The sequence below is a fragment of the Heterodontus francisci genome, unplaced genomic scaffold (assembly GCF_036365525.1).
Source record: "Heterodontus francisci isolate sHetFra1 unplaced genomic scaffold, sHetFra1.hap1 HAP1_SCAFFOLD_590, whole genome shotgun sequence".
NCBI classification, from domain to species: Eukaryota; Metazoa; Chordata; class Chondrichthyes; order Heterodontiformes; family Heterodontidae; genus Heterodontus; species Heterodontus francisci.
Genome location: NW_027142138.1, coordinates 451,858 through 478,635, shown reverse-complemented (window position 1 = coordinate 478,635; position 26,778 = coordinate 451,858). Strand labels below are relative to the sequence as shown.

Genomic DNA, 26,778 nt, shown 5'->3' with positions numbered 1-26,778 from the left:
CCGAATCCCCATCCTCCTCCGGGTCGTCACCGCCAGCGGCCGACACATCCACCACAGACTGTGGGGCGGACGTCCCGGCCACGCCAGCTGGTCCCACCTCCGTCACGATCCCACCCCCAGGATCGATGGTGGAGGAGTCCTCTCTGGGTTCTATTGTGAAACTGGAGCCTGTGGGTACCAGCAGCGCGGGACCCCGCTCCACCTCCGTCCCCAGGCCAATGAGTGGTCCAGGGGAGGCATAAGATCCCGACTCCGGAAATACAGCCAGAGCCGAGACCGGAGGCGGAGAGAGGAGGCCATCTCCCGCTCCGCCAGCACCCACAGGTACAGCAAATGGGGCAGCATTCTCAGTTTTCACCAGGTCGGGTGTCTCCTGGTTGGTGGTGGAATCCGGCTGGGAGGGCTGACCCGCTGGGGCGTCGCCCTCCCCTTCATTTAGGGCAGGCGACCCAGTAGCAGTGGCGGAATGGGCGGCCTCCCCAGGCTCCCCCACCATAAGCAGGGCCCCACTTACTCCTTCAGGAGGGGCCTCATGTACCGGGGCCTTCCCTTCCCCTCCATCCTGAGGAATCGGGAGCTCCTGCCCAGACTTTGTAGCCTTGGTGGTGGCGGTGTGGGGAACCTGAGGACCCGAAACAGAAGACAGCTCCCCTCCAACAGATGGGCCCAGCACCTCAGGGCCATGTGTTATTTCTGTGGAGGGGTGCCTTCTCCTCTTTTTCGCACTAGGGCGCGGAGTCTCAGAGTCTCTGCATGTCATCAGAGGCCTCCGCCTCCGCACGCTTTTTTTCCTTTTTAGTCATCCTGGGCCTGAGCCCAGCCCTGGGACAGGTGGATTCCATGGGAGTAGGCTTTGGGCTGAGCTCAGGCTCGGTTTGTGTCAAAGTGTCCAGGGGACACGCCTCATGATGTTTCTTTTTTCCCCGCATCTTCCTTCCACTCGGACGGACGCTCTGCTCACCACCGGCGGCTGTGAAAACCACAGCCTCCGGAACCAACTGAGAGGTGTCTATTGGATGTGTGGGGGAGTGGGAGGAGGTGCTGTGGAAGCACTCTTGGCCGCCGAGGTGGAGCTGGCGGCCGGGAGGTTGCAGCAGTTCTTACGAACATGCCCCAACCCCTTGCAGACGTGGCACCGCGCTCCATCCGAGGTCCAGAAGATGCGGTAGGCCGTCCCGTGAAAGTCTATACCGAAGTGGCCCTCCAAGACCTCCTTCCGCGCCAGCTGCATGAATAGCTGGCGGCGGAAGGAGTCGACATGTCGGAGGCTGTGCTCCCGAAGACCGAGCGGGACTGGGGTGATCCCTGACCTCACCTCCCCAGATGGTGTAGGTGAGGGAGAAGGAGCTAATCAGGCATGAAGGGTGGGACGTTCGACAAGATTACCCGATGCGCAGTGACCCCAGAGGGTCCACTGGCAGGAAAATCCCACCCACTGTGAGCCCCGTACTTTGGGCGAGGGACACAGCCCGCTCGGTCTTCAGGAAGAACACAGCCTTCCCATACATCTTTGAGGCTGCAACAATGGCCGAGGGGCCGACAGCCATGGCCATTGCCTTAACACAAGCCTCAATAGTCATATTAGGATGGGTGTAACTCTTCACCCCATGCTTTGATGTTAACATTTTAAATGGTGATTGGGCCACAGGAGCAGCTGTCGCAGCTGCTGCAGTGCAGGAGGGCCCCGCCACCGGAGAGGACTGAGAAGTCATGGGGTGGAAGAGTTACAAGCGTTTTGTTGAGAGCAAAAAAAAAAGAAAAGAGCAAATACAATAAATCAAAAATGTAACACTTAAAGGATGTAGCACAGGTGAAGAGGCTGAGGGAGAGGAAGGCCAAGAGGAATCAGTCTTTGTTAGTATTGCACAAGTCTTGTAGCTGGTCTTCCAGTTGGGAGGGTGGGGTGATGTCTTCTCCTGGGTCAGCTGTAAGCTGCCCAGGCACAAGCCTCCTTCGATGTTCAGATAATAAGTCTCTTCACCTGGGCAGCTCCAGCTATCCAAAGATGTTAAACACAGTTGCTCCCTATTGAACAATACAGCCCCACCCAAGGTCTTCAGGTCTCTTCTTTCCCCACCCCCAACAATCAATGAAAAAGACTTTCAGTACCAAGCAAACTCACAAAAGAGCTTCCAGTTCTTCCAGTTCTCTGCCTTCCTTCCTTTGTTGAAATTTGGAAAAGTCCTTTGTTTCAGTTTGAGTCTCCCTCTTGCAGCAGTCACACAGCCTGCAGCCTCCAACCTGTGCACACAGCCACAGTCAGCTGCACCTCGTTGATGCACTCAGGCTCCGAAATCAGACAGCAGCCAATCCCCGTGCTGTACCTGTTCTGGGAGTGTTTGATGTATCTATCCAGAGCTGTACCAGCCCTGGGAATTAATATCGTTGATATTGGACATGTGTGGCATTCCTGAGCATTACAACCAATGACAGTGTTTATGCTGGTCTGTGATTCTATTATAAAACTCTTTCCTGTGCTGGGGTCTGGGTTCCACAAATAATTGCTTCATTGCTTGTTGTTGGGTGTTGCTAATGAACTGCAGGAGCAATCATTGCCAGCTGCCATCATGATCTCCCTCAACTGACCCAATCCACACTCTCAATTCCACTCCCCAGCCAGTGTCTGAGACTGAACAAGCCTTATCAAAACCTAGTCGTCCTAATGCACTTTGAGCCAATCTTCCAGCTCCATCACACAGACCGCCTACTTCACCTCGATATCATTTCCCGTCTCTGTTTCTCTCTCAGTTTATCTGCTGATGAATCTCTCATCCATGTCTTGGTTCGCGCCAGACTTAACTATCCCAATCTACTCATCGCTTACATCCCACCTCGCCTCCTCCATAAATGTCAGCCCGTCTAAATCTCTGCTGCCTTTATCCTAATTTACATCATGCCCCGTTCATCCATCATGCCTTTGCTTGCTGACCTACATTGGCTCCTGATCTGGTCATCATGTCATCCTCAAACCCACTGCCATCCACCTCACGTTTCGGTTTCCCAGCTCCACGTTGAAATTATGCCATTTATTGAAACGTCTATAGCATTCATATGTGACAAAAGGGGAGGTGGTCCTAATACTGATCCCTGGGGAACACTGCTGTATATTCCCATCCAGTCTGAGCAACAACTGTTCACAACCTCTCTCTGCTTTCTGTTTCTTAGCCAGTGTCATATCTGCACTGTCACTGCCCCTTTCATACATGGGGTGCAGTTTTCCTAACAAGACAATTAGATGGAACTTGATCACATAACATTTGAAAGTTGACATAAACGACATCAACCATGCCTCCTTCAGCAACCCGCTCCATTACCTCATTGAAGAACTGGAAAGAATTTGTCAGACATAATTTGCATTAACATATCCAGGCTGCTTGTCATTTACAAACCCATGGTTTACCAAAGTATACATGATTTACCCCCAGATTATAGACTCTAAACGTTTCCCGATGTTATACCGACTTTAGAAAGCAGGAACTGCAATAACAGTGCTTACACATTTCTGCCTTTTTGAAGCAGGGTGTAACATTGGTAAATCTGCAGTCATCTGTCACCACCCCAATATCATAGGAGTACTGGAATATTCTGCCCAGTGCCTCTATTTCCACCACTCTTTCCATCATTAGCTCTCACATATCTCATCTAGACCAGCTAAAAGATCGACTTTATTGTGGTAAAGTGTTGGATTTAAAGGGGTTAACTGAATCTGTTCTTTCAGTGCCTGTAATTAATGTCAGTCTCCATGGACCCTAATTGTATCACCAGAGGGTTTCCATCTTCTATTAATAGGGACTCCTTTCAATATGTTATCCGATAGTGTCAGCAGGAGCATAAACCTCGGCACGAACAGGCATCAGCGGCTCCAGAGAGAGGCAGAGGATAGATCAGAATCTGAGAACAATAGATTTCAATGTTGCAGCAATGGGTCAGAATCTGAGAACAGCAGAATGGAATGTTACAACATTGGGTAGGGGTTTATCCGATGTGTTTAACAGTCTATCTGCAGGTTGTGATTGGATACCATTGGAATGGCGATTCGGTGATGCACTTCGGATGATTCAATACATTTACTATCCCATCCTAGCTATTATTGGTGTCCCTGGTAAGTCTCTCTCTTTGTCCAGTTATTAATTATATAACCCTATTTAACTGCATTACTGATCTTGTCATTTAACCTGCCATCCTCGCTGCTGTGATCATTCATGGGAAATTTCTATCTCCAGGTATTAGTTCTATAAACCATTGCTAACTGTATTACTGTTATTTTAATTTACTGTGTCATCTTTGCTGCTGTTGGTGCCCCTGGTAAGTCTCTCCCTGCCCAGCTATTGCATGTGTAAACCACGATTCAATGTATTACTATCCTTGTTATTTAAGTATTGGGGATATTGAAGCCATTGTTGTCATTCCCAACATACACTCTGTTCTCTTTCCAATGAATCAGCCAATATAAGAGCTGAAACCAACAGTTCACTTCCTCAATGATCTTTTTGACCCTGAGCTGAATTCCAAAACCCTATCCTGTCGACAACGACATCTGTAATATCAGCCTTTGTCTTTGTCCATCTGCTCTTTAAACCACAATCCAGTCTCAACTTGTCAATTTGTAAAATCCAGTCTCAACTATCCTAAAGCTATGCTGAGAAGACTCATAGTTACAAACCTGCATTAACCACAGCACATCGAAATCTCTGATTCCTGAATCCTAATTCTCACTAAATCCTGTCTTTCATCACCCCTGAGCACCCTGATCCACAATGATTCCTGGTAAAGTAGAATCATATTTGTAATATTCCTGTTATTGTGTTCAGTTCCCTCTATGACCCCACCCATACAATGAGTCCCATGCACCCGTCTATTTCTCATGGTGCTGCATATTTTTTCCGTTAGATTATTTATCAATTCACTCTGTATCTCTCCGTAACTGCAGTTCTGGGCTCCGTAGAGCCATTGCTGACGAGGCTACAAAGCCTAGAACTTTTAATGTGGTGGTGGATGCGCTGCCAGCCACCAGTGGCTTCTCTACAGTGGTGTTCCGTTTTGAGTATGGCGTTCCAGCAGCATTGACACACATCTTTGAAAGTTGTTCTGTACATGTCCACTCACTGCCTGTGTCAGTCAGCAGCATGAGGAACCCCCTCCAGTGTTATTTAAAAGGACCAGGCATCCAAATTACAGGAGAGGCGATTTTGACTTCCTTCTGCTATTGTAAAGTTAGTGGAGGTGTTGTGAATGGTTTTCTGGAGGTTGTATTGTGAGCTGCTGCAGTCATTCAGGGGGGACAGAGGATTTGGTGCCCCAACTCTGAACGAGGTATAGGGACTATAGTTACAGTGCCTCTGGGTCTGTAACATGACCAACACATGGAACAGTGGCTGCAGAGGGGGTAGGATCTGTAAAGAGGGAGAAGGACAGGGCTCTGCCCTACCCACGCTGGGTTTTCCAAGAGCAAATTTCCTACCTACACCTAACCCAGGTGCGGTGTGTGAGTCGACTCTGATTCAATAAGTAATTGGTCACAGAGCAGTGTCAGCTCCTGCAACATGAACTGGAGCCTCACATCAGGGTGAAGACGATGCTGTCAGTGGCCGTTACGGTCAAATTTTCATTGAACGTCTATGTATCTGGGTGTTTCCAGGCAGGAGCGGATGACGTATCAATTAGCTGACTCCATTAATGTAAAGTTGGTGTGTGAGCATGCCAGTATATCATCTTGGTGAATGTCGATTATCCTGGCAGAATGCTGTTATTGAAAATAACGCATTTCATGACCACTGCATGCCCCACAGCGATTTACACCCAAAGAGTACTTTTTAAAGTGTAGTCTCTCTTGTAATCTATGAAGCACAGCAAGTTCCCACAAGCAGCAATGTGTTAATGATCAGATCTGTTTTTGTGCTGTTGATTGAAGTATGAATATTGACCAGGACACCGGGAATAATTCCCCTCCTCTGCTTCTAAATAGCGCAATGGAATTATTATTATCCACCTGAGAGGACAGACGGGGCCTCGGTTTAGTGCTTTATTTGAATGATGGCACCTCTGACAGTGCAGCACACCCTCAGTATTGCAATGCACTGTCAACCTTGATTCTTGAGATCAAGTCCTGCAGTGATACTTGATCCTAGAAGCTTGTTACTGAAAGGGAAGAGAGCTACAAACTGAGCCACGGCTGACATTGGTCCTTTAATCCAATGTGCTTCTAATTTGGTAACACGGCTGTTTTGTGGTACATTATCAAACACATTTTGGAAGGATAGGAATATTGGGAAAGTTGAGGCAGGAACAATCATAGAATCAAAGAATAGCATTGCATGGAAGGAAGCCATTTGGTCTATCAAGTCAGTGCTGACAATTTTGAAGAGCTTCCATTTTGTACCACACCGTGGCTCTTTCCCAGATCCTTCCATTTTTTTCTCGTTAAGATATTTATCTAATTCCCTTTTGGAATCCGCTATTGAATCTGTATCCTTTAGCCTATCAGACGATACATTGAAAATCCGAAACAACCATTGCATTAAAAATCCTCGTGTCGCCTCTGCTTCTTTTTTTACCATCGCCATAAATCTTTGTCCTCTGATTAACGGCCTCTCACACATTGGAAACCGTTTCACTTTATTAAATTGATCTAAAACCTCTATAATGTTAGATATATCAGTCAGGTCTCCTTTTAAGTTTCCCTGCTCACAGGAGAACAATCCCAAATTTCCAACTGTAATCCCTCATCCCTGGAAAAGTTCCAGAAAAACTCTTCTGTCCCCTCTCCAAAGGCTTCATGTCCTTCCTAAAGTGTGGTTCCCAGTATTGGACACAATGCTCCAGGTGGAGCTGAACTAGTCTTTTCTATATATTTACCATAACATGCTGACGATTCAAACCTATGTGTCTATTAATAAAGTCTAGGGATCTATTTTCTTGGTTAACTGTTTGTTAACCTGTCCAGCTATCTTCACAGATTGCACACAAATACCCAGGTCTTTCTGTTCTTCTCACCACCTTTAAGGTTGTGCCATTTAGCTTGTATTGTCACTCCTCATTCATCGGTAAGCATCTCACCCATCAACTTCTCTAGTGCAATTAGGTATGGGTAATAAATGCTGGCACAGCCAGCGACACATACGTCCCATGAATGACGAATATAAATAAAATCTTCCTACAATGTATCACCTCACGCATCTGCCATGCCAATTAAATATTATGAAGACTAAAGCCAGTGTTTTCAGACCCAGCAAGAAACGTTTCCTAGCTCACGACTCCATCCCTCTCCTTGTCAACTGTCTGAGACTAAAGACAACTATTCCCAACCTGGTGTAATAGTTGACCCTGCGATGAGCTTCCGGCAAAATATTCACATTTATTTACACCTCCGTGTCATCAGCCAAATCTCTCAATCTCTCTGCTCTTCTGCTGATGAAACACTCCCCCTTGCCTGTGTTACCTCTATACTTGACTATTCCAACACACTCCTGGCTGTTCTCCCACATTCTACCCGCCATAAACTTGAGGTGATCCAAAACACTGCTGCCCATGTCCTAACTCACACCAAGTCCTGTTCCCCGTCACCCCCTGTACCCTCTGACCTATATTGGCTCATGGTCAACAACACCTCAATTTTAAAACTCTCAGCCTCCTTTTCAAATCCCTAATTGCTTCACCCCTCCCTATCTCTGGAATTTCCTCCAGTGCTACAACCCACGGAGATGTCGGCATGCATCTAATTCTGGTCACATAAGCATCCCTACCATTGATGGCCGTGCCTTCAGCTGCCGAAGCCCTAAGCTCTGGAAGAGAAGAGCAGAATTTCTTCAAGGTAGGCATTCCTGGAAGAGAAGTGGCAGTGAATCAAATACTAAAATAAATGCAAATGACTGTGGATGTTGGGACTCCGAAGGGTGAAAGGAAAGTTCTGGAAATACACAGCAGATCTGGCAGCATCTGTGCAGAGAACAAAGTTGCTGATATCCCAGGTAAGTGACCCTTCATCAGAACTGGTAAACGTTAAAAATGTAACAGCCTGTCATTTAATTTCTCCCTTCTCTGTTCCATCACAACCCTTCCTTCTTGTTCTTCTACACCCTTCTCCTCTTTCATTTGCTCAAAGACTGTTACATTTCTAACGTTTACCAATTCTGAAGAAGTGCCACAGACTTGAAAAGTTAAGTCTGTTTGTCTCTTCACAGATGCTGCCAGACCTGCTGAATATTTCCAGAACTTATTATTCTCATCCCTAAGCTCTGGAATTCTCTCCCTAAATCCTAAATAGAGTAAGTTGCATAGAGACCAGTTTTAGGGAGTGCTGCTTGTACAGAGTACTCAATACACTCGTTCCTACATCGCCCCGTCACCACTTGCTTCTTTGGGCAGCACGTGGCTGACAGGGGGTAAAGCGGCACCGCCGCTAACTAACGGCTGAATGGGGGTTGGTGAGGGGATGTGGGGAGTAAGAAGTCAGAGAGCGTTGCGCAGAGGAGCGGAGAAAAGTCGGTCAGGGTGGAGGGGGGAAGCAGCAAGGCCTGGAGCAAGTGATGAGGTTTGGGGGGAACAAAGCAAGCTGCGCATGGGGGAGAGCAACCAGTGTGGCAGGAGCTAGTAGCTGTGTTCGGGCGAATTAGCCCTTGTCAGTCATCTAAACGAAGCGCAATAACGAACTGCCAGCAAATTTTATAATCTGCCTGATTCCAATGATCGGGGTGTCAATTCACGATCAAACATGTAATTCATTTTGTATTTAATACCATGGAAATATTCCATGGATCTGAGGATTACAGTGAGTATCCAGGCATATTACTGGGCTTCCAACCAACTTAATGTAAGGTTAGTTTGCTAGAACGATCTCGCGATAGCATTTCGCGTGATACATTAAGCCATGCCAGCATTAATCCAGGCAGCTGTCTGAACGTCGCAGACACTGACGTTCCATTTGAAGTGCCTGCATTTGCGCATGTGCAAGTATTGCGCCGCCTCGTGGTTGCGTTGTCAGCATTTGTTAAATTGCCTTTTGAAAGATCGTATTAAACATGTTTCCGCCATGACTTCAAGTAGCGAATTCCAGATCCCAACAACTCGCTGTGTAAGAAAATTCTCCTCATTTCTCAAAATCCTCATGACTTTGAATTCTATATTAAATATCCTCTTACCCTTCACTACTGTAAAGAAAATAATCCCAACTTCTCCAATCCCTCCACATAACTGAATTCCTAGATCAGTGGTACAATATGATTAAAATTCTGTTGTTCCATGTATCATTTACTGGCATGTGTAGGCATGTTTTACAGAGATTTAACATAACTTCCGAGTCTTTATTTTCTATGTCTCTATTTATATAGAACAGCATCTGATATGTTTTGTTAACTGCTTTGTTAACCTGTCCTGTGACCTTCAATGATTTGCACTCCCAGGTCTCTCTGTTTCTGCAGTCCCTTTACAATTGCAACATGTAGCTTGTGTTGTCTCTCTGCATACATCCTTCTAAAATGCATTAACTCACACATCTGCTGTGACAATTCAAAAGTGTGATGATTGAAGCCATTGTTGTCAGTCCCTACTCCGAACTTCATTCCCTAGCTGCTGACTCCATCCCTCATTGTGGCAACTGTGTGACAAAACCAGACTGTTCACACCTTGGTGTTATATTGGATCTCGATATGAGCTTCCAACTACAAATACGCATCTTCACTAAATAGAAATAGGCCAAATGGCCCATTGTGTTCTTGCCTGCCAAAATGACCCACACCCCTACACCCAAAACAGAACCCCACCTTCCAGCATTTGGTCCGTAGTCCTGCAAGTTACAGCACTTGAGGTGCAGCAAGGCAATTTTTTCCCCTTATCTTCCCTCGAATCATTCGACCATCTGGTTAAAATGTATGCCCCCTCATCACTGACCTCTCTGCTAAGGTGAATAGACCCTTCACCTCCACTCCATCCAGGACATTCAAAATTTTCTACATTTCAATCCAATCTCCCCTCAGCCTTCTCTGTTCCAAGGAGAACAGCCCAGCCTATCCAATAATTCCTCAATGCTGCATTTTCACAATCCTAGCAATATCGCCTTCAATCTCCTCTGTATGCTCTCTAATTCAGTTACATCCATTCTGTAATGAAGTGACCAGAACTGCACACAGTACTCAAGCTGTGGCCTAACCAGTGAGTTATACAGTTCCAGCATAACCTCCCTACTCCTATATTCTATACCACGGCTCATAATGGAAAGGATTCCATATGTCTTCTCAACCACCTTTTCAATCTGCCCTATTGTCCTTCAGGGACCTGTGAACATTCATCCCAAGGTCCCTCACTTCCATTGCACTTCTCAGTATTTTCCCATTAATCATGTATTCCTTTGCCTTAGTTGAAAGAATGTATGAAAGTGTGAGGTAATCCACTTTGGTAGGGAGAATAAAAATGAAGATTATCATTTAGATGGAGAAGGACGACAAAATGCTACAAGTACAGAGGGATTTGGATGTCCTTGTGCAGGAAACGGAAAAGTTTAGTATGCAGGTGCAGCAAATAATTAGGAAGCAAATGGAATTCTGGCCTTAATTGCTAGGGAGTTGGAGTGTAAAAGTAGGGAAGTCTTGTTGCAACTGTGCAGGGTGTTGGTGAGGCCACACCTGAGTACTGCGTGTAGCTTTGGTCCCCGTAGTTACGGAAGGATATACTAGGCAGTTCAGAAAAGGTCCACTCGGATGATTCCTGGGATTAAGGGGTTGTGCTATCAAGACTGGCTAAACAGGTTAGACGTTTATTAATTGGAGTTTAGAAGAATGAGAGGTGATCTTATAGAAACATATCAGAATCTAAGGGGGCTTGACAGAAGATATTGAGAATATGTTTCCACTGGTGGGGGAATCTCGAACTAGGCGACAGAGTTACAGACTAAGCGGTCACACATTTAATACTGAGATGGTACGGAATATCTTTTCTCAGAGGGTGGTGAATCACTGGAATTGTCTAGCTGAGAGAGTGGTGGAGGCTAGGTCACTAAATGTATTTAAGGAGGAGGAAGGTAGATTTTTGAAATCTCGGGGAGACGAGAGTTATGTGAATCAGGTCTGAAAGAGTACTTGGGGCCTGGGTCAGATCAGCATGATCTTATTGAATGATGGGGCTGAATGACCTACTCCTGCTCCTATTTCTTATGTTTTTATGTACTTATCGGTACCTCATTCTTCAAAATGTAGCAGTCAGGGACTCTCTCTGCTTCTCTTTCAAACTGAGCAGCCTGTGCTAACTTTCGCAATACCAGGTCGGCTCACTGAGCCTCAGCTGGGGAAAATCCATTTAATTCATTCCCTGGGTCTCCTAACTTTCCAAAGCAAGTCTCAGACTGACAGACCTGGTCATTTGCCTGCAGTGCCACTGCAGTCTGCTTTGAAGGAACTAATTTGATCTTGGCCTGACCCATTGCACTTTCCGGGGTTCTGCAGGAGACCGTTTCCTGCCACTGCTCTGCCTCTCTCACCTCCTGCGGTATTTCTTTCTCTACTTGGCGGCAGGGGTGGGGTGGCTGCCACCTTCATCCTCCACAGCTGATTACCGAGGAGCAGGCCAACCCCGTCCACAGGCAAACTAGGGACAATCCCTATTGTCCCCGCTTCCGTAATTAGGTCGCACTCCAGGTGTACTCGGTGTACAGGTGCAGGCATACACTGCCCTCAAACATCATTTACCACCATTTTGGTGTTCACTGCACTCTCAGTTAAAAAGGGGTCTGGTGGCCCTTGTGTTGCTAAGAATCACTATGAGCTTGCTTGCCCCACTCGAAGGGTTTGAAGTTACTTTCCCTTCAAATACCAAACCCTGATAACCTTCAGGAATACTATCAACTTTTCCTGCACTGGCCGTCGAAAGCTTCCTGGGTTTCACCCTAATGGGATTCAAACCCACAGCCTGTTCCGTGTTTTCCATCAGGCCCTCACCTGCACTGAGCAGCTGTGCCCTGATTAAGGCTACCGGTTTCCACTTTAAGTGCCAGCAGCCAGATTTTGAATGTCATGCCTTGTTACAATGGAAGCACACAAGTCTCTGGGTCTCACCCTTGCTCACAGCACCTTCCTTTTTGGCTGGAGGAGGGCCCCTTGTGTCTCCTGCTGATCTTTCTCTCCCAGGACTGCTTTGGCGGATATCACCTTCCCACCCTTTGTCCTTTTCAGATTTTTAGGGGTGATTTCCAGGTAGGAGCAGGCGCAGTGTCCAACATAATGTCGCAGATGTTGTAATAAAGTCGTTTATATGCAGGAAGAGGCCAGTCGACCCCTCCATGCCAGTTCTTCGTGGAACAATCCAGTCAGTCTCACTCCCCCACGCAATCCCCGATAAGTTCATTTCTTTCAGGTGCCCATCCAGTTTCGTTTGGAAATTATTGATTGTCTCGGCTTCTACCAACTCATGGTCCGTGAGTTCCAGGTCAGTACCATCCACTGTGTAAAAAAGTTCTTCCTCATATTCCCCCGTATCACTTGCCCGCAATCTTTCGTCTGTGCCCCCTTGTTTGTGTTTCTGCAGTTAATGGTAACAGATTTTCCTTGTCTATCTTAATTAAACGTATCATAATCTTGTACACCTCTATCAAACCTCCTCTTAATCTCCTTGCTCCAGGGAAAACAACTCCAGGTCAAACTAACCCTGTAACTAAAATCCCCATCCCTGGAACGATTCTGGCAAATCTCCTCTGCACCCTCTCAAGGACTTTCACATTCTTCCTAAAGTCTGGTTACCAAAATTGGACACAGTCCTCTAGTTGGGGCCTTAACTCCATGCAGAATCAGAATGTGGCTCCTCGTAGATAAAGAAAACTCCCCTCCAGACACAACTCATGTTTCTACACCCCCAACCCACCTCCTGCAGCCAAGCAACCTCATGCAATTAACATGTCAATAACATGAGAAATGGAGTCACCAGGAACATCGTGGAACAGAATATCGGTCTGATGAAGCATTGCCTCCAATGTCTGAACCTCTCGGGGGGAGCCCTCCAGTACACACTGGAGCAGGTGTCCAAGTTCATGGTGTTCTGCCGCACCCTTCATATCATCACCATCATGAGGACACAGGAATTGGCACCAGGAATCCTGGGCTACCTCAGGAGGTGGAAAAGGAGGAGGCCGGGAGTATGTTTCCTGGACGCCTTCGACCCAGACAGGCTGTCGGAGAGTCCCTGCTAAGAGTTCAGTTCCCACAGGACAATTTCCCTTTCTCGCCATAAATCTCCTATTCTCCACTGCTACATCCATCTGAGACGCCCAGTGACAGTGTCCAATTGGTCACCATCCTCCAATAAAAACACCAACAAAAACCTTTCCGTGAACATCTTTATCCAAGATCACATCCAATTATACATACAAAACTGAAATATTCCCCATTGTCTATTCCATTAGAGACTGTCTTGTGGGTTCGCAAGACTTGCCTACTGCTCTTATACGGTGTTTCTCCAGTAGCTGCAACATGGCTCGTGGAAGACTGCGTACTTACACTGGGGGAGACTGCAGAAAGACTTTAGGATTTTCTTTAAAGTTTGCTGCCAGTCTCTCTGCGTACTCTCTCTTTGTTTCTCTTATTTGCTTTTACACTTCACCTCTGAACCTTCCATATTCAGCCTGGTTATCCATTTTATGATCGATCTGACATCTGTCATAAACACACTTTTTCTTCTTCATTTTCAACTCTGTCTCTTTTTTCATTCATTGACCTCGAGATCTGTTTGCCCTACGCTCCCCCTTCGAGGGAATATACCTTGCCTGTGCCCGAACTACCTGCTCTTTGAAGGTAACCCATTCTTCAGCTACTGTTTGTCCTGTCAAAGTTTAAGTCCAATGTCTTTGTCCCAGCACCATTTTTACGCCATTGAAGTTGGCTTTCCCCTAATTCATTATTCTCCCCCTGGATTCTCATTTTTCCTTTCTCAGAGTCAACCATATGATGCAATGATCTCTGTCTCCTAAATGTTCTCCTACTGACACTTGATCCACTTGGAACAGCTGATTCTCGAGAACCAGGTATAGCACTGCCTCCTTTCTCGTTGGACTAGCAACATACTTTTGTCGAAGATTTTCCTGAACACGCTCCAGAAACTCTTGCCCTCCTCTGCCCTTTACATTACTACTATCCCAGTCCATAATTGGATAATGAGTGTCCCCAATTGTAACTACTATATAATTCATGCAACTTTCAGTAATTTCCTTTCAAATTTATTCCTCAACGTCCTTCCCACGAGCTGATTGCCTAAAGAGAACACTGAACAATGTAACTGCACCTTTTATGCTTCTTAACTCCATCCAAGTAGATTTTGCCCTTAACACACTCTCCCCCATCCCACCCTATCACAGGCCTTGGTGAGACCTCATCTGGAGTATTGTGAGAAGTTTTGATTGCCTTATCTGAGGAAGGATGTTCTTGCCATGGATGGGGTGCAAAGAAGATTTACTGGACTGATTCCTGGGATGGTAAGATTGATGTATCAGGAGAGGTTGGTTCGACTGCACTCGAGTTTAAAAGAATGAAAGGGATCCCATAGAAACATATAAAATTCTAACAGAACTACACAGGTTAGATGCAGGGAGCATTTCTTATTTTTATTTCAGATTGCCAGCTTCTGCAGTATTTTGCTTTTATTTCAGATGCAGGGAGGATGTTCCCAATTGCTGGGGAGCCAGAACCAGGGGTCACAGGCTCACGATACGGGGTATGCCAGTTAGAACAGAGATGAGGAGAAATTTCTTCACTCAGAGGGTGGTGAATCTGTCCAATTATCTACCGCAGAAAGCAGTGGAGGCCAAGTCATTAAATGTATTGAAGAAGGAGATCGATATATTTCTTAATGGCAAAGGGATCAAGGTATGTTGGGAGAAAGCGGAAACATGGTACTGAATAAATGATCAGCCGTGATCTTTTTTGAATGGCACAGCAGGCCCGAAGTGCCGAATAGCCTACTGCTGCTCCTATCTTCTAACTTTCTATGTTTCCACCATGTTTTCAGGCAGTGAATTCCACATTTTAACAACTTGCTCTGTAAGACATTTCTCCTCATTAGACCTCTGGGTCTGTGTCAATTACCTCAATCTGTGTCTTCTTGATACTGAACTTGCTGACATTAGAAACAGATTCACATTAAATACCCTATCAAAACTCTTCATGACTTTGAACTTCTATATTACATCTCCACTTACCCTTCACTGCTCTTCAGAGAACAATCCCAGATTTTCAAATATCTCCACGTAACTGAATTCCCACATCCCTGGTACGATATGATAAGAATTCTGCGGTTCCATGTATTATGTACTGGGGTGTGCCGTAGTGTTTCATATAGATTTAGCATAACTTTCCAACTTTTGTTTGATATGCCCCTATTTATAAATCCTAGGATCTCATATGCTTTATTAACTGCTTTTGTCACCTGCCCTGTGACATTCAACGATTTGCACGCAAACTCCCAGGTCGCTCTCTTCTGATACTCCCTTTTCAATTGTAACATATACCTTGTGTTGTCTTTCCACATACATCCTTCGAAAATGTATTACCTCACACATCTACTGTTCCAATTAAATATCGAGAAGATTGATGCCATTGTTTTCAGATCCCGTTCCCAACTTTATTCCCTAGCTACCGACTGCATCCCTCTTCCTGGCAACTGTGTGAGACTAAACCAGATTGTTGGCAACCTTTGGGTCATTTTTGACACCGAGATGAGCCTTCACTAAAATAGTCGATGTCCACCAAGAAAATCAGAGAAAATTCATAGAAAATCATTGAACTGAAACAGCACAGAAAGAGTTCACGTGGCCCATCGTGTCTGTGTCGGTCAAAAAACGATCCACCCATTCTAATCCCACCTTCCAGAATTTGGTCCCGAGCGCTGAACGTTAAGCTGTAGAGGTGCATATCGAGACTCCGTTTTAAATCAGATTTGGGTCTCTGCCTTTCAGTCAGTGAGCTCCAACACCGCCCCCCACCCCCATCCCCCCCCCCCCACCACCCTCCCCCCACCATCTGGGTTATTCTGTTTCCTCAATAACACTGTACTCTTTCCAGCAATCACTTTCAAGCTATGCTCCCTGGTCACTGATCTCTCTGCATGTAAATAGGACCTTCACATCCACTCTCTCCAGGCCTCTAAATTCTCACCTGGGCCTTCCGTGTTCCAAGGAAAACAACCCCAGCCTATCCAATCTTTCTCCATAGCTGCATTTTTCCAGTTCCACCAACCTCCTCGTAAATATCCTCCAAACGTTCTCGAGTGTAATTACATCCTTTCTGTAATGAGGTGACCAGAATGGCACACGGTACTCAGGTTGTTGCTAACTAATGAATTGCACAGTCCCAGCATAACCTCCATGCTCTTATATTCTACACCTCAGCTAATAAAAATGAACGATTCCATATGCCTTATGTTACGACCAATGCGGGGGGAGTGCACTGTTAAATCAGTCCCACTTCTCCACAGGGCACAGCCTATCAATAATTTTTCCCACCTACTGAAACAACCAACCAGATCCTCTAATTGTTACCAGAGTAAAACATACCATCTTTAATAAACAACAAAATTAAACTTTGTTCTTAAACAAGTCTTAACCAATAAGGAAGTAAACATATATGCGAAATGAAATATTAAAGCCCTGTATTTTACCATTGCCCTCACGCACACGCATATGCATCCAACAAAGAGTTCACCACAAGTAGGGATTTTTGTTTACAGCTGTTACAAAGGAATAGAAAGAATTAAAAAAAAAAGTAGACTGCAATAATCTGGAAGGAAGTCCTTTGTTTTGACGAGGTGTTCCAAAGTCAAATTGTTGGCTGGCACTCGGAAACGTTCCAGGCGAGGTCGCTGAACAGTTTGTTTGGGTAGATGTTCAAAGCAATTCAACTGCAGAAGGCTTCACATAGGTCTTACAGCAAATGTGCAACAACGCAGGTTTCAGTACTCAAACATTTGATGCAAGGTTCTTTTGAAGTTGGTTGGTTTCTGCAAAAGTTCAATGTTTCTTCAAAATACAGGAGGCAACAGTACAACTTCATACCCGCTTTTGCTTTTCAATAGCAGGGATTCTTCAAAGAGATGCAACAGGAGTTTTCTTTCTCTTCCGATCTTCTATCAGGTCCAAAGCAAATTCCAACTGCCGATTTTAGTAAAAAGAAAAGCGACATCTTTGAACAATTCAAAGTGATAGCAAAAACAGATCAGCAACAATCCTGTGACAGCTATATGTCGTGGTCCGTCATTTCCTTGTAATCATCTGTCCCTTCAGGTTAGAACTCCCTGTGTTGTTAACCTGAAATCACATGTGCTCCAGCAAAAGCTTGTTTACTGGTTAACGTTCAGTTGAATTTCCTTCAAAAGAAAACACCCAACGTTCAGACTCTTCCGTTTTAAAATATAGATTCCAAGTTTTAACAAAGAAATATGGGCTCTCACAACACTTCTTGCCCACCTTATCTACCTGCCCTGATACATTCAGGGATCTGTGGGCATTTAGTCCAACGTCATTTACTTCCTCTACACTTCTCAGTATTCTCCCAATTATCGTGAATTCCGTTGCCTTGCTTGACCTCCCCAAATGCATCACTTCACACTTATGCAGGTTGAATTCCATTTACCACTTTTCTGCCAATTTGACCAGACCATCAATCTCTTTCTGCAGTTTACAGCTATCCTCCTCGCTCTCATTCAGGCGGCGTTTTCCCCCTTATGTTGTGTACAAACGTCTTGAACATGCTCCTATATTTATAGCCAAATTGCTTACATATACCACAAAAAGGGAACCAGTACTGAGCCCTGCGGAACACAAAAGGAAACAGCCTTCCAGTCGCCAAAACACCCATCAACAATTACCCGTTCTTTCCTGCTACTGAGCCAATTTTGCATCCACCTTGCTGCATTTCCCTGGATCCCATGGGCTTTACTTTTTGGATTAAGGAGACCATTGCAGTGCTGGAGAAAAAAAAGGGGGGCGGTGGCAGCATTGATTAAGGATAACTTGCAGTGCTGCAGAAAAAGGATGTCCCAGAGGGTCCGATGGCGGAATCAATTTGGCTAGAGATAATGAAATAAAAGGTGCAGTTCCATTGCTCGGTGTTACCTATAAGCCACCAACTATTGGTAAGAACCTGGAGGACCAAACTTGCAAGGAAATTAGAGAGTGGTGCAAACATTATAGGGTAGTTTTAATGGGAGGCATTCATTCTCCAAATATAGACTGGAATAATAGTACTGTAAAGGACAGTGAGAGGCAAGGGTTTCTGGAGTGTGTTCAGGATTTTTTTCTGCAATGGTATGTTGCTAGTCCAACGAGGAAGGAAGAACTGCCAGACCTGGTTCTTGGGAATTAGGTGGACCCAGTGGAACAATTATCAATAGGAGAGTTTTTAGGGTATAGTGATCATTGTATCATAAGGTCTAGGCTGAATTTGGGAACAGGACAAAGAGCATTCCGGGTTCAGAATAATTAATTGGGATGAGGCCAACATCAAGGGGGCATGAATGGAGCTGGGGCGAATCAAGTGGAATCAAAAGCTGACAGACAAACTGGTACCTGAACAATGGGATACGTTTAAAATGAGACAGTTTGGACACAGTTAAGGTATGCTCCTTCGACGGGAAAGGTAGGATAAACAAATCCAGAGCTCTCTGCATGACAAAAGAGTTAGAAAGTAAGATAAAGGAGAAAACATGTCCTTATGACAGATGACAGGCAGAAAATACTATTGAGAACCAGGCTGAAAATAGAAGGTCCACAGTGAAAGTGAAAAAGCAAATAATAGAAGCAAAGAAAGAGCATGTAAAGCAACTGCCAGCTGGCATTAAAGGGCATCACAAAGTTTACTATAGGCATATAAACCCTGGAATTGTTGAAAAAGGTGTGAGGTCAGACACTAGAGGGGCTTAAATTTGATAAACAGGAACTATTAGACAGGTTGTCTGCACTTAAAGTAAATAAAGCAGCACTACCGGATGTGATGCATCCAAGGATACTAAGGGAAGTGAGGGTGGAAATTGTAGAAGCACTGGCTATATTTTTCATTCTTTCTGAGACTCGGGGATGATGTTGGAGGACTGGAAAATTGGAAACGTCACATCCTTGTTCAATAAAGGGTGTACAGATAAGCATAGCAACTGCAGACCAGTCAGTTCAACTTCGCTGGTGATGAAACCTCTAGACAAAATCATTCGTGACAAAATCAATAGTCACATAGATAAATGAGAGTTAATTAAGGAAAACCAGCATGGATTTCTTGAGGGAAATTGTGTTTCACAATCTTGCTGCAGTTTGTTTGAAGTGGTAACAGAGAGGGTTGGTGAGGGCAATGCTGTTGATGTGGTGTACAGCGATTGTCAAAGGGCATTTGATACAGTGTCACATACCAGACTTGTGAGCAAACCTTTAGCTCATGGAATAAAAGGCATAGTAGCAACATGGATATGAAATTGGCTGAGTGACAGGAAACAAAGAGTAGTGTGAAATGGAAGTTTTTTGGTTTGGAGCACGGTTTGTAGTGGAGTTCCCCAGGGATCAGTGTTGAGATCCTTGCTTTTCCTGACATATATTAATGGCCTTGACCTTGTGAGGAGGAACATTTAGAACTTCAAAAGGACATAGACAACTTGGGGAAATGGGCAGACAGGTGGCAGATGAAGTTCAATGCAGAGAAATGCGCAATTCATGTTGATTGGAAGTACGTGCACAGACAATACATAATACAAGTACAATTCTAATGGGGGTGCAGGAGCAGAGGGACCTAGGTATATATGTGCATAAGTCATTGACGGTGACAGGACAGGTTGAGAGACCGGTTAATAAAGCATGCAGTATACTCGGCTTTATTAATAGGAGCATAGAGTGCAAGAGCAGGAAGTTCCATTCAACTTGTAATATACACTATTTTAGCCTCAGCTGGAGTATTGCGCCAATTCTGGGATCCTGACTTGAGGAAAGATGTGAGGGCATTGAAGAGAGGACAGAGAAGATTCACGACAATGGTTCCAAGGATGAGGAATTTGAGTTCAGAAGACAGAATAGAGAAGTTAGGACTGTTTTCCTTGGAGAAAAAAAGGGTGAGCGGTGATTTGATAGAGGTATTCAGAATCACGAGGGTTCTGGAAGGAGTAGATAGAGAGAAACTGTTCTCACTCGTGAAAAGATCGAGAACGAGAGGGCACAGATTGAAAGTACTTGGTAAGAGATTTCAAAGTGACATGAGGAAAAGCTCTTCTCGACGCAGCGAGTGGTTAAGGTTTGGAATGCGCTGCCTGGGAACGTGAAGGAGGCAGGTTCAATTGAAGCATTGAAAAGGGAATTAGACAGTTATATGAACTGTAACAATGTGCAGGGTTACGGGGAGAAAAAAGGTGAATGGAACTGAGGAGTTGCTCTTTCAGGCAGCCGGTGTGGACTTGACGATCCGAAAGGCTTCCTTCAGCACTGTAACAACTGTGTGATTTTGTGTGCTGTAACCTTTCTGCTATGTGGGAGCTTGTCAAACACAGTGCTAAATTCCATGTAGACCACATCAAATGCACTATGCTCAGAAATATTCCTTGTTTCTTCTTAAAATAATTCAATCAGTTTAGTCAAACAAGATCTTCCCTTCACAAATCTATGCTGATTATCCTTGATGAATCTATTCCCTTCTAAATGGCAGATTATCCAAACTCTCAGAAATGATTCCAGCAATTTGTCCACTACTGAGCTTAGACTAACTGGCTTGTAATTATTTGGTCTATCCCTCGCTCTCTTTTTCAACAGAAGTACAACATTAGCACTTCTCCAAGCCTCTGGCACGACACTTGCATCCAGTGAGGACTGGAAAATGATGGACAGAACTTACGCTATTTCCTCCCTCGATTCTTTTAACAACTTCGGGTACATTTGATCCGGTTCTGGTGACTTATCACCTTTCAAGGATGCTAATCTCATTAATACATCATCCTCTCTATGCTTATCACATGCAATACTTCACACTCCTCTTCCTTATCTAAAATATCTGCATCATCCCCCTCTTTTGTGAAGATAGATGCAAGGTATTCATTAAGAACCATACCACATCTTCCCTCCCTACACATATGTTACTTTTGTGCTCTCACATGGGCCCTACACTCTCCTTATTTATCTTCTGACTCCTTATGTATTAATGAAACATCCTCGGGATCATCTTGATTTTGCTTGTCAATATTCTTTCACGCCCTCTCTTTGCTTTTCTAATTTCCTTTTGGATCACATCCATCCACCTTCTATACTCCTCTCAGCTTTCTGGTGTACTGAGTTCTCATTGTCGACAAACATTTTCCTTTTCTGCATTATCTTACCCTGTAGGCTCCTTGACATCCAGGAGGTTCTAGAATTGGCCGTTCCACACTTTTTCTTTTTGGAATGTTTACCTGAACCCCTTGAATCTTCCCTTTTAATGTCTCCCACTGCTGTGACACTGATTTGCCTTCTAGTAGCTGTTTCCATTCCACTTTCGCTAAGTCACTCCTCAGTTTAGTAAAATTGACCTCGGCCCATTTGAGAACTAGCATTACTTTTTTGTCCTTGCCCTTTTCCATAATTATAATCAAACTGACTGAATTATGATCACTGTCACCAAAGTGCTCTCTGACTGCCACACCTTCCACTTTCCTAACTTCATTTCTTAATATTAAGTCCAAAACTGCGCCCTTTCTTGTTGGGCTTGCTACATACCGGCCGCAACAAACTTCTCCTGAATACTGGCCAAATAAGGTCGCTGTAACTTGGCCTGACTTCGCCCCTGCCTCGGCTCCTCTGCCCAAAACCTTTATTCAGGCCTTAGTTAGCTCTAGACTTGATCATTCCAATGCCTTCCTGCTGATCTCCCACATTCTAATCTCTGTAAACGTCAGCTCATCTAAAATTCAGCTGCTGTTGTGTTCACTCCCATTAACACTCTCACGCTGATTCACCTATCACTGCTGTGCTCGCTGACCTACATTGGCTATCGATTAAGACACGTCTTAAATTTAAAATCCTCATCCTTGTTTTCAAAATCTTCCATGGCCTCACTACTCTATGGGCTGGATTTTATGGATCCCCATGAGGTGAGGACTTGCATACTGGTCCTGATGACCATATCTCACTCACCTTGCGTCCTGGTTCCAGCGCTGGGCCTGGGTCCAAGACCTCTGCAGTACTGACAGTGGCCAAAACTTCCAGTGACAGTGCCAATACTGCTGAGCTGATTGGCTAGCAATCAGACTTGGAGGCGGGAATCCCATCTTTAAAGTGACTTGCATACTGATGTGAGACACGGAGACAAAGAAAAAAAATGGAACTCTCTGTGTCGGGGGTGTGGCACGAAAAGGCCGAGCTGGTGTTACCATCGCCTTTCTGGACCAGCACTGGGAGTCCCACTTCCCACACATATCCAGTCCTCTATCACTGTAATCTCCTTCCGCCCCACGACACATTAAGGTATGTGTTTTCATCTAATACTGGCCTCTTGAGCACCCTGGATTTTAATCTCTTCACCATTGATGATCGTACTTTCAGTTGCCTGGGCCCTAAGCTCCATAATACCCTCTACACACCTCTCCACATCGCTTTCTGACTTTAAAACACTCATTAAAGCTCTTTGATCCAGCCTTTGACCATGTTACCGACAGTCCTCTAATGTCACTCCGTGTTTTATTTTGCTTTATAATGTGCCGGTGAAGCATCTTGAAGCGTTTCAATGCATGAAAGGTGCAATATCAGCACATGTTGTTATTGTTGTTTCTGCCCATTCCACCGCCCTGTCTCTGTCCTCCTGAATTCCATTACTATCTTCCTCACTCTTCACTGTACTTTCACGCTTCATGACTGCTGCAAATTTCGACAATGTGGGCTGAAGCCCGAAGTCTAAGTCATTAATGTATATCAGAAACATCAGTGGACCTCGTATCGAACCCTGGGGATCAACACAGTATATCTTCCTCCAGTCTGACAAAAAGACATTCACTACAGTGTTGATAAAAGACCTCATGAAATATGTTACTGTCCTCATCAATATTTACCGGGGTGGGGGGGGGGGGATGATTTATTATAAACCTATTATTACTGATGTTTAATTTAATCCTCGTACTTAATTAACTTCTCAATCAACTTCTGATTCCAGCTGAAATCCCTGTGTTTTTATTCAATTTCCCAATCTTACTATGGTTCTTTAATTTAAACCCAAGGCTGAATTTAATGGTCCCTGTGAGACAGGATAAGCGGTGGCGGGGCCCATAGAACTTTGGCTAAGACAAGCTTCCCATCCAGATGTCAATTGAGGCCTTTAAATGGAATTACACGAGCGGTTGGCGGGAGCCCACCACTTGTGCAATCTACCCAGTAAAACAAGGCTGCCTCCCTGCATAATTGGGGAAAACCTCTTCTATAGGTAATCTGTGGCCCATGGATGGATCCCCGAAGCAGAGACTGCTTCTCCGATAAAAGCCTATGCATTCAATAAGCACCCTTTTCCACCTTCCAGGAGCTACAGGACTGGCACCGGCAACCTCACCACACTTACCTGGAGTCTGGGACCTCAAAGCTGCTCCCGATTCCAGGACTGATGTACTACCAGCAGTGGCCCCTGCTCCCTGACTAGCCCCAGCTGCAAAAATTCACTTACCTGGGGTCCAAGTCTCCAGCGATGTTACTGCTCCCAGGACTGGTCTTATACTGAGAGTGCCCCCCCCCCCAATGTCCTTACAGGTCCAGTCGGCAGTGCCACACTTACCTTAGTTATGGGTGTCCACTGATGCTCCCAGTCCCAAGCTGGCTGTAGTACCGTCTGTGAGGCCATTCCCGGACTGATCCTGTCTATCCCATCACACCTGTCTGGGATCTGACCTCCTGTGAACGTCCTGGTCCCAGGTCATATGTAATCCTGGAAATGGGCCCCGTCCTTGACTGGTTCTGAAACCCACCACACTTACCTCGGGTGTGTGTGGGGCTCCAGCAATTCATCTGTTTCCAGGCCTGGTGTGGTACAAGCAGTGGGCCCCACCCCCACGCCCACCTGAAGCCCCTACACGTTCTGGTTATGGGACTCCAGTGATGATCCAGGTCCCAGGAGTGCAATAGGTCCAGAAGTGGCCCCAGCTCCCTGACCAGCCCCAATGACACCAAAAATTTGCCTGGTGTCAAGGCTGTGCAGCAGTGGTCGTAGGCTCAGGTCTAGTGTTGTACCAGCAGTGGCCCTCACTACCTAACAGGTCCTGGCGACCATCCCCCCCCACACACTTACATGGACTCTGGGAATCCAGCAATCATTCTGGCCTTAGGCCTGGCGCAGTACTGGCAGTGGCTCCCATTTACTTCGTCTGGCAAGAAGTGTCCTCGTCATCGTTACCTGAGGTGCTGTATCTCCAGGTCTGGTGTATTACGGACAGTGGCCCCAACTAGCTGACTGTCCCTAGTGTGTTTGCCATATTTATCTGTGCTCTAGGCGTCTAGAGATTGCCTTTCACCAAGGCCTGGTGCAGTACTGGCAGTTATGCTGCTGCCAGTGGCCTTGCCGATACTACTGAGCTGCTGGCCTGAAATTGTTCAACAGCTTTGGCAGCGTGATCCCCATAATTATAGTGATGTGGAGCACGGAACCAAGCAGTTAATTCCCCTAATGTCATTGAATTTCTGCTGGTGGGGACGCCGAATGCCAGGACGGGAATCCCCTCGATCTTCTGGTCTGCTATCAGGAACCAGCTGGCTCCACTAAATCCAACCCCCACTCTCTCCAGCAGAAGTCACTGATACAATAATTAGATACATACTGAATGTGGCAACAAGTATGACCCGAACACCATCAAACTGTTGTTTTTAATCCCAACCTGATGTATTATTTCTTGATAATTTCCCTTGTTTACAGTCAACTTGTGATGATTGCGATTATTTGTTTTTTTGATTTTTCAGCGGATTCATTTCCAATCATTGCTTTTAAATCACTGAATTCCGTGTTGTTTATCAATTTTCTATACAGGAGCCAAGTGCTGCAGATGCTGAAAATCTGAAATAAAAACATAAAATGCGAGACAAATTCAGCAGGTCTGGCGAGAGAAACAAAGTTAATGTTTCAGGGCGATGACCCTTCATCAGAACTGAGAGAGATGAGCGATGAAACAGTTTTTAAAGCAGGCAATAAACGGAGGGAGGGGAGGATTATGATCAATATCGGGTTTAAAAAATTCAATATCATCCAATTGTCATTTAATCTGTCCTGCCTTCCACCTGATTACAGATCTTCCCATTTGTTCTTTCAGGTCCAATCATTCCGACAGATTACAGGATACAGGAACACATTTGTAAATCGCAAACATTCCTCAATCAAACTGGTAACTTTTCTCCCAGCCTGATGTATAATTTCCCTATTTACTTCCCTTCCTCACAGTCAACTTGCTGACGATTGGGATCCTGTCTCGGGGAAAGTGCGGTCTCTCCAAATGTGTCACTCGGTACCTGATGGCCATGTCAGTGGCGGATCTACTGGTCATTATCCTCGACCTGATATTGAGACACATTCCAATTATTTATAAGGAACAGTTTCAGTTCCTGCAGTCCATTCCCGTTTGTAATATCCATGCCGTCCTGCTTTATGCAGCCACTGACTGTTCTGTCTGGTTCACCGTCACTTTCACCTTTGATCGATTTGTGGCCATTTGTTGCCAGAAACGGAAAAGTAAATATTGCAGTGAGAAAACGGCGGCTGTGGTTCTGGGAACAGTGACTGTGCTGAGCTGTTTAAAGAACACCACCTGGTATTTTATGCTAGCAGGTTGGTATTTGCTGTGAAACGATCCCTGGTTCTGTCGGGTAACATTCGACGCTCAGATCTCTCGGGTGTGGGTAGCAATCGAGTTCTTCCATCACATTCTAACCCCGGGGCTCCCATTTGTCATGAGTCTGCTGCTCAATTCTCTCACCGTCAGACAAATCTTAGTGAGCAACAGAGGACGCAGGAGACTCCGGGCTCACAGCAGTGTGGAGAGTTGCAGAGACCCAGAGATGGAGAGCCGAAGGAAATCCATCATTTTACTGTTAGTTATCTCGGGGAATTTCATCCTGTTATGGGCAGTGTTAATGGTGTATTCGATATGGAGCCGGATGCAGTATTTGACGGTGTCTGTGTCTGTATCTCCATTTCTACCTATGCAGTTTTTGCGGTCTGTGTCTGTATCAATGCCTCTTTTTCTGCAGGAATTGGCTTTCATGCTGCAACTTCTGAGTTGCTGCACAAATACTGCGATTTATGCCGTGACCCAAACTCAGTTCAGAGAGCAGTTGAAGAATGTGCTGAAATATCCCTTTACCACAATTATTAAATTCGTTCACTGATGAGAGGAATTGAATCACCGACTATTTCCTCCTCCGGGAGAAAGTGCCCGCTGCTGTGCTGACAGAGTCGGGAGGAGCCTGACGCGTTGGTCACAGAGCGGGGGTCGGAGCCTGACGCTATTGTGACGACAGAGTGGTAGTGAGGTCTGTTCAACATCGTGATGGGGGCGAGGGGGCAGACACAATGCCCAGGGTGACAGATGAGTGCGGCCGAGCTCTGTGTCGATAGCGAGTGTGGCGCTTTTGACACCGGAGTGGGGGCAGGGCCTGTTTCCATGGTGCCAGAGATTGAGGTCAGAGCCGGCTCTCAGCTTTACGGGGTATCAGATCCTCTTCCCAGAGTGCGAGTGGAGTAGGGACAGACCCTGCTTGCAGAGTGCGGGGAAAATGGGAGCGGGACCTGCTGCTGTGGGGACGGGCAGGGGGCGGACCCTGTCCCCAGGGTGCGGGGGAGTAGGGGTGGGGCC

At 45.6% G+C, this 26,778-nt stretch overlaps 1 pseudogene; it reads left to right on the top strand.

The window, feature by feature from the left end:
• The first annotated feature begins 3,921 nt into the window (after window positions 1-3,921).
• On the top strand, window positions 3,922-26,311 carry LOC137366670 (probable G-protein coupled receptor 139; annotated as a pseudogene).
• The last annotated feature ends 467 nt before the right edge of the window (window positions 26,312-26,778 follow it).